Source organism: Octopus bimaculoides, chromosome 3 (assembly GCF_001194135.2).
Source record: "Octopus bimaculoides isolate UCB-OBI-ISO-001 chromosome 3, ASM119413v2, whole genome shotgun sequence".
Classification (NCBI taxonomy): domain Eukaryota; kingdom Metazoa; phylum Mollusca; class Cephalopoda; order Octopoda; family Octopodidae; genus Octopus; species Octopus bimaculoides.
Genome location: NC_068983.1, coordinates 20,803,056 through 20,811,736, shown reverse-complemented (window position 1 = coordinate 20,811,736; position 8,681 = coordinate 20,803,056). Strand labels below are relative to the sequence as shown.

The 8,681-nt window shown below is 37.6% G+C and overlaps 1 protein-coding gene across 6 annotated transcripts in view; it reads right to left on the bottom strand.

Moving 5' to 3' along the window:
- LOC106884261 (inactive histone-lysine N-methyltransferase 2E) overlaps positions 1-8,681 on the bottom strand; it is a 514,331-nt gene that overhangs the window by 53,917 nt on the left and 451,733 nt on the right. The gene's annotated exons all lie outside the window — the stretch shown is intronic.

Genomic DNA, 8,681 nt, shown 5'->3' with positions numbered 1-8,681 from the left:
GTAAACAAGAATCGTAATATTATAGCAGTGTACGTATTCAACACAAAAGAAATTGAGTTGTCTCTAAAGAGTAGTGATGCTAGGATAAGGATCACTATCTTCATCAAACAACATCTGATTGAACTCTTTTTTTTACTTGTTTCAGTCATTTCACTGCGGCCATGCTGGAGCACCACCTTTAGTCGAGAAAATCGACCCCATGACTTATTCTTTGTAAGCCTAGTACTTATTCTATCGGTCTCTTTTTGCCGAACTGCTAAGTTACGGAGACGTAAACACACCAGCATCGGTTTTCAAGCGATGGCGGGGGGGACAAACACAGACACACGAACACACATACATATATATACATATATATACGACGGGCTTCTTTCATTTTCCGACTACCAAATTCACTCACAAGGCTTTGGTCGGCTTGAGGCTATAGTAGAAGACACTTGCCCAAGGTGCCACGCAGTAGGACTGAACCTTTTCCAAAATTGTTTGTACTAGTGTCCAGAGTAGAAACTTAATCTAGTGTAAACTCCTTTAAGAATTTATATCGTACGCTCATGTTTTGGTTTGATAAGAATAAAATGTTGTAAGCCTTTCTCTATAAGTGCCAATCCTTTAACAATATTCTTCGCAGTCAATTTACATGTCAGACTCGCCGCGTTTGCCTCTAGATTCTCAGGTTATTTTAACAGTATTTTCTAGAACTTTTGAAAGGTCCACGTCATTTGCAAATATCACAATAACATTCAGAATCACATATACGATTTGTACTGGTGAAACATTTGTACAGTCGCAGATAGAGTCTGGTCGTACAACTTTCCGATTCATGCTCCAACACCAGCGTCATTGTAAGAATCATGTCAAATCGATCAAAAAGTAATGTTCCAGTTGACGGAGTATCTTCTTGATCACTTGGTTTAATTTTCTCTCTATTGTCATGTATAGTTAATATTGTAGACATTGTATGCTTTGCTTTAATATTTTCACAGTGTGGCTGAATTTCTCTCTTGCATCACACCAATTTAAGACATCAAGATTAATATCCATTCTGATCTGCTTACGTTTTCTTTTCGAACTACTACCTTCAGTTCCACATAAGAGCTTCTTCCAGACACCTTGAATTGTAATTAAGTCTAATAGCAGCGCTGGTTATGAACAATTATCCGAAAAAAAATATTTAGTAAAAGTAATAACATAAATAAAGAACTGGTTTGTGAGAATATCGTTGTTTTATTAATATTGGTGTAAGAATTGAAAGGAAAAAATGATCAGGTGACTGATAGAGGTGGGAGGAAGTACTGTATAAGTACAGCTTGTTGAACGCTTACCCACTTGATAAGCCCTTAAACTTTGCATCTCAGATGAGAGCTCTAAAGCTTTCGCAATCTCTTCCACTTTCCCCCTTGTGTTGACTTGAAACACAAGTAGCGGATTCTTTTATAAATACTATTACTCAAAAGTTGGTGAGTTACTGTTGCTGGTCGCATTGGTTTTTATGTTAGTAATGCTGGTGACAGGGATGGTGGTAATACTGTTCTTGGTGCTGGGGATTATATTGCTCTGGTTCATTGTATTGTAGTTGCTGTTTAGTTTTAAATCAATTGCCATTGACCTAAAATCCAAACATGACATTCAAAATTTTAAATACACAAGAGCACGCTTGCGATCGTTTTTCTTTATTTATGATGTTCATTATCTTCTTAAAAGCATTGTTACTATTGTAGATGGTCATTGAGGTGTTGCTGTGTTGGTAATAGCAATATTTTCATTGTTTTTAATGTTTGATACTGATTGTGCTGGTTCTGGTAAGAAATAGCAGTGGCGGTGAAACTGGTATATAAGCATAACTCAAGCGTAGCAGTATGGTAAGACGTTTGCTTCTCAACTACATGTTTTGTTCTCGATCCCACTGCATGCCACCTTGAGTATGAGACTTCCATTATAGCCTCAAGCTCACCAAAGCTTAGTAAGTGGATTTGGTAGCCGGAAACTGAAAAGAATCCCATCGTGTATATGTGTATTTGTGTCTGTGCTTGTCTCCCCAGCACGGCTTGATAACCTGGGTTGGCGTGTTTATGTCCTCGTAACTTAGGGGTTTGGCAAATGACACAGATAGTGTAAGTACCAGGCTTTAAAAAATAAGTCATCCTGAGGTCGATTTGTTCAGCAAAAACCCTTCAAGGCGGTGTCACCCAGCATGGCCTCAGTCAACTGAGTCATCTAATTGAAACAGGTAAATGAATAAAAGAATATATATTAATACATGTGTGCGTGTATATGCCCGTGTGTATGTACATATGCATGACGTATGTATGTATGTATGTATGTATGTATATGTACGAATCACATATAGAATTTCCAAAATTTTACAGCCTATGTTGGGGTCCAGAATTCGATATAAACAACTCTTCCTTGGGCAATAATAGCCTTTCACTTCCTTCTTAAGTGTTCAGAGAATCAGTTGCTGCTTACTTAAAACTACTACATTGATTTAGTAAATGAGTATACTATAGTTTCATAAGAATAGAAGTAGAATTTGGGCCGTAGCATTGCCGTTTCGAAACAGCAGCAATTTCCGGCGAGGAGATAAGTCGATTACATCGACCTCAGTGTGTAACCGGTACTTATTTTATCGACCCCCAAAAGAGTTAAAGTCAAAGTTGACCTCAGCGTAATTTGAACTCAGAACGTAAAGCAGGGCGAAATGCCGCTGGGCATCTTGCTCGGCGCAGTAATGATTCTGCTTGCTTGCTGCCTTCATTTACGTTATGTTACGTTGACTAGGATGAGAGATGTACTTAATAGAGTACTTTTATCACCATATTTGACGAAATACTGGAACTTAAATTACATATGTGAAGGCGTATGGCTCACTGGCTAGAGCGTCGGTCTCACAATCATGCGCTAGCGAGTTCCAATCCTAGACCGGATTGTGTGTTGTGTTTTTGAGCAAGAGGCTTTATTTCACGTTGCTCCAGTTCACTCAGCTGTAGAAATGAGTTGCGATGTCACTAGTGCCAAGCTGTATTGGCCTTTGCCTTTCCTTTGGATAACATCGGTGGCATGGAGAGGGGTGGCTTGTATGCATGGACGAGTGCTGGTCTTCCATAAACAACCTTGCCTGGACTTGTATCTTGGAGGGGAACATTATAGGTGCAATCCCATGGTCAGTCACGACCGAAGGGGGTCTTTATCAATTACATAGCACGTAACATGCAATCGATAGCAACACATGAATACTGTGACTGAAAATATGAATGGCTTCCAAGTTCTGCTCGGTTGAAGACTTTACTTCATGGCCAGTGTTTCTTTCTCTTGTTTCGCGTTGCTAGATATATCCTCATTTCATATGACATGTGGTTGCGACTCGTGTCTTGAATTTGATAATTAGTTAAATTTTCGGATACCCCACGCTTCCTCCTAATATCTAAAATATGTTCTATTTCTTAATATTTTTCGATTATTTAATCAAATTTATTTTACATTATCTCAGAATATTTTCGACACACGAGGGGATGCTAAAATGTTCCAGGCTTTGGGTAAAAGAAAATACAAGATCAATTAATTATGATTTCATTCAAGATATTCCCCTCTCAAGTTCATACAGTTATGATAGTGGTCCTTCGGTTTTTCTAAGTCCTATAAAAGAACTCGGAAGGCTGAACCTCCAACCAGGCTTTCCGTGATACCCTTAAAGCCCGGTACTTTTCAGCACCCTCTCGCACATACATACATAATTACCTATATATATATATATATATATATATATATATATACACATATATATATATATATACACGCATACGAGTGGCCAGAGAAAAGTTTCTCGCTATGCGTAAAAGAAAATACAGAAGGATCAGTTAATTATGATTTTATTCAACAAATTCCCCTCTACGATTCACACATTTATTGCAGTGGTCCTTCGGTTTTTCTAAGCTCTGTAAAAGACCTCGGATGGCTAGACCTCCAGCCTGGCCTTTCGCGATCCTCTTAACGTCAGGAAATTTTCAGCACCCTTCAAAATTCAGCAAACTAGTGATATAGGACTTTATATACAAGTGTCTTCTGCAAGAGTTAGTCCTCTTTTGTATATTACTGAGTATTGCCAGATACTTAAATGTATGTGAATATATTTCCGTGTGCGTTTATTTGGGTGTTTGCTGCGGTGAGCATTTATGTTTATATGTATGTGCATGTGAGCGTGTTTGTGTGTGACAGAGAGAGAGAGAGAGAGAGAGAGGGGGAGAGAGAGAAAGAGAGAGAGAGAGACAGACAGACAGACAAAGCATGTCTGTAAGTATATCTGTGGGTGTCTCTACATTTACTTTGTCTTCAATGTTGGCCCATAAAAAAAAGTTGTGAGGATTGAGAGACAGACTCACAGACGTAGCTGAACGCTTACCGCACCGATCACAACTACAGACGTAAGAGTATATATATCCGAACACAGAATACTGTTGGCCAATATCATGGTGTTGATGGTGGAGAGAAAGGCGTTGGTCGTTATGGTGACGTTGCCCGAGATGGCTCTGATGACGTTGATACTGTCAATGGAGACAACAGAGAAAGCGAGAGAGAGAGATGATAAAAGAGAGACGGTGAACGAGAGAGAGAGAGAGAGGGAGAGAGAGATGGTAAAAGAGAGATGGAAAGAGAGAGGAAGAGATAGAGACATAGAGAAGTAGATGAAACAAGTCGCAGTGAACCAATACAACCACGCATCTTAAAATTCTTTTGAATTTGCTTTCTCTTACTCTTTCTCCATTCAAAGCAAACGTCAGCGCGGCCGCCTCCCCTGCTACCACTATGATAATAATCCAGTTTCTCTCTTACTATGTGAGTTACATCCCTTTGCTTTACACTTATATCTAAGTAAGTACGAACACGGGTATTATTGTATAGATACACGAATATGTGTAAATGACTACGTATATATATATATATATATATATATAATACACATAATATATATGAGTATTATATATATATATATATATATATATAATACACATAATATATATGAGTATATGCGTATATACTACATGTATGTACATACCTACATCTACATGTATATATAGATGCATATCTGGGTACAAGACGTTGCAAAAAAAAACGATGACAAAACGATAAACGGAGTACAAAAACACACATGCCACATTTCCTTCATTAGCTGCCACCATTCTAAAACTAAGTGTTTCGAAGAGTTAGGGCAGGACGCATTGTTAGAATGGCTCTTCCCTCGGACCACATATATATATATGAAACGGATGTCTTATAAAATTATTCCACGCATGCAATAACAGCCATACCAACAATCCAACATACCTCCTTCATCAGCTGCCCCATGGATATCACTATGGTTTCGACACCTGGGTATTACCATTCAATCCGGCGGTGTCAACAGCACTAAAATAAGTGTTGTTTGGGAACAAACATACCTCAAATATTACCACATTCATTCAATCTTGATTCTACGAAGGATTAAACACTAACGTTATTAATTAAACTACAACAAAGAAACACATTTACCCTATGTACAACAACAGTATCGGTAAATAAATTCAGTGAGTAAACCTATAACTAACTCCTGAATTATCTAACTAAATAGCAACCCAGTCCTTGAAGTCCATGCAGATAATATTCCCACCAGTCTTACATAATTATTAATATAAAAGTGAAAGCTTTTATATTCTATTCTTTCTAAAACAAAAAACAAACTCAATTGAACTTAACTAATAACATAACTAATGCTGAGTGAATTACACTATTTGAAATATATATATATATGCGAGTGTGTGTGTGTGTGTGTATACGAGGTTATGCTCCCAAACAACTTTAAATTCAGATAGCCTATAGGATGCTGCGTACTCCAAACTGTAATCATAAATATAGCAAACTTTTACCCTTCCGTCTAATAATAGTTACTATGTAACATTCCCTTTAGTCATCGATCTGCAAATGCAATTTTTCCGCCTTAATAAAAATGATAAATTCAGAAGATTAATGAATTCGAGAGATATTCTATCTGAAAATTTGATAAAAGTCTTACGAAAATTTTTATAAAGTTATCAGGAACATGCAAGGTTGAGTATTTGATTCCTTTGAACAATCATGAAAGCCACGGTTTTAAAAAAAACATACTAACTGAAGACACACTCCCATCTGAAGCTTTTCGTGGTAAATAACGAAAAAAGAAAAAGAACATTGCAAAACTGCGTACACATAATGCGCGAAATTCGTCGTCAAACTCACCATAAAGCTTTCGACGGTTTAGTTGTCTGTAAAGAGTTCGAATCGCGTGAGAAGTTTGATTGTTTAAATGCAGATGAAAACGTTCAGAATAGTGTTTTGAATTGTGACACAGCGTGGTTGCATGACTACGAAATTAAAATGAATAAAGCAGTTGCTGCAATGATTTGCAAGAATATGGAAATGATACTAGTCGTTAGTTTTCAATTAAAGGGCGTCATTCCTGATAAGTTTCTTCCATGAGCGGAAACCTTCAGTAAAGAGATTTACTTTTGAGGTTAGAGGCGATTTAAAGAGGCCGTGGAAAGGCGCAGCAGGAGATGAAAACAATCAAAATCTGAAGAGTACAACACAACAGTGCACATGGTTATGCGTCTGCGTCACTCATTGTACAGGGCGGTCCGAAAGTCTTCTCACCATCTGTAAATATTGTTGTAATTTTCTATTATCAAGGAGAGGATTTCACAAGAGCGATACCAGAATACCCAGCAGTTGAAGGACGCTGTTTCGGCAGCCACTGCATCAATCACCGAAGCACAGCTTCGTAAAATATCACACGGTATATGGCACCACATCATTTTGTGCCAAGAAAAAGATGGGGTTCGTACAAACCTTCTCGGTGTGTGATAATGTCAGTATCAATAAGAGTGAATATACTTAAACCAGTAGTATTGTTCTCATTACTTTTTGGCAGGGGGTGACAAGACGTTCGGACCACGCTATACGAAACTTTTTGAGAGAGCATAAGACAGCATTTATGTATCAAGTTTCGTACACTCCATATTTAACGCGTCAACGCTTGTCCTTATGCACAAAGCTGAAATCAACCACAAAAGTTTACCGATTTCAAATGATCGATAACATTGAAACGAAAAATAAAAATCACAGAAAGAAAGAACAATGACAACAGTGAAAGAGCTATTTCGAAGGATACAAGACCGATTAAATTGCAGGTAAAGCAATAACTCCCACGTACACAAGCACGGATATTTGTGCGCATATATTGAGTGTTGTTACAGAAAATCAAACTAGAACACAAACGCCTAAATACGCACGGGCACATATGCAACGCTTGCTACACTCTGTGGCAAAAGACCTGCACATGTCCAGTGTTATCGCCATTTTTATTGATGACGCTGTGTTAATGAAAGTTTTGACAGATATTTTGGGTATGGTATTAATTGGTATTTTTTTAATTCTTTTACTTGTTTCAGTCATTTGAATGCGGCCACGTTGGAGCACTGACTGGAAGTTTCTTCTTTTAGTCAAACAAATCGACCCAGGACATTTTTTACAGTCTAGTGCTTATTCTATCTGTCTCTTTTCCCGAACCATTAAGTTACAGGGACGTAAAAAACACCAACATCGGTTGTCAAGCAGTGATGGGAGGACAAATACAGACACAAACACACACACATACACACACACACACACACAAACACACACATACACACACCCACACACACACACACACACACACACATATATATGACGGACTTATTTCAGTTTCCGTCGATCAAATCTACTTACAAAGGATTGGTCGGCTCGGGCGATCATAGAAGATACTTGCTCAAGCTGTCAACAGTGGGACTGAATCCGGAACAATTTGGTAGGAAGTAAGCTTCTTACTACACAGTCACGCCTGAGTCTAAGCTATCGCCTGCGGGGCCTGCGGTAGGGTTATGTTAAAAATTCGTGGAGTTCAATATATGTTTGCTTAGAAGTATCTATCATAATTTACAAGTAATTCGATTTTAATCAATGATTCATATTATTGTAGTTCTATATGCCATTATCTAGCAGATAATACATTACCAGACGAATAATGATCAATATGTTTATAGAATAAGATGGTTGGAGGACAGCATGAGTAATATTTCGATATGCTTGTAATTAAATCACAATACTGTAATTGTATAATCATAGATTCAAGGCGAATTACTTTAAAGTATTATAAGAAAACATTCATAGCAATTTTAATTTTCTTTTCATCATTACGATTACTTAACAACTTCAGGTGACGTGATTTCGCTCTTATGGGAATTGTAAAGTATGACCACTATTTTCGAGATACGGTCTATAATTTCATTTCTACATAAAATTCGGATAAAGTTTGAGAATTAAAAACAACACTTTCTTCGACGACAGAAGACAGCTACTCGGCACTCTGGCTAAAATCGTAGTAGTTAACGGTTAGGGAAGCTATAATCACGATATATATATACATACAGATATGTGTGTGAGAGTGCATATGCAATCGTCTGTATGTCTAACTAGAAACACTTACGGGGTGTATGGAAGAATGTTTCACTGCCAAAACCTCCATATATTGTCATGGGCTATAATCAGTATCTTTTAATTTATCTACTTATCTATCTATCTGTTTGTCCGTCAATCTCTCTCTCTCTCTCTCTCTCTCTCTCTCTCTCTCTATATAT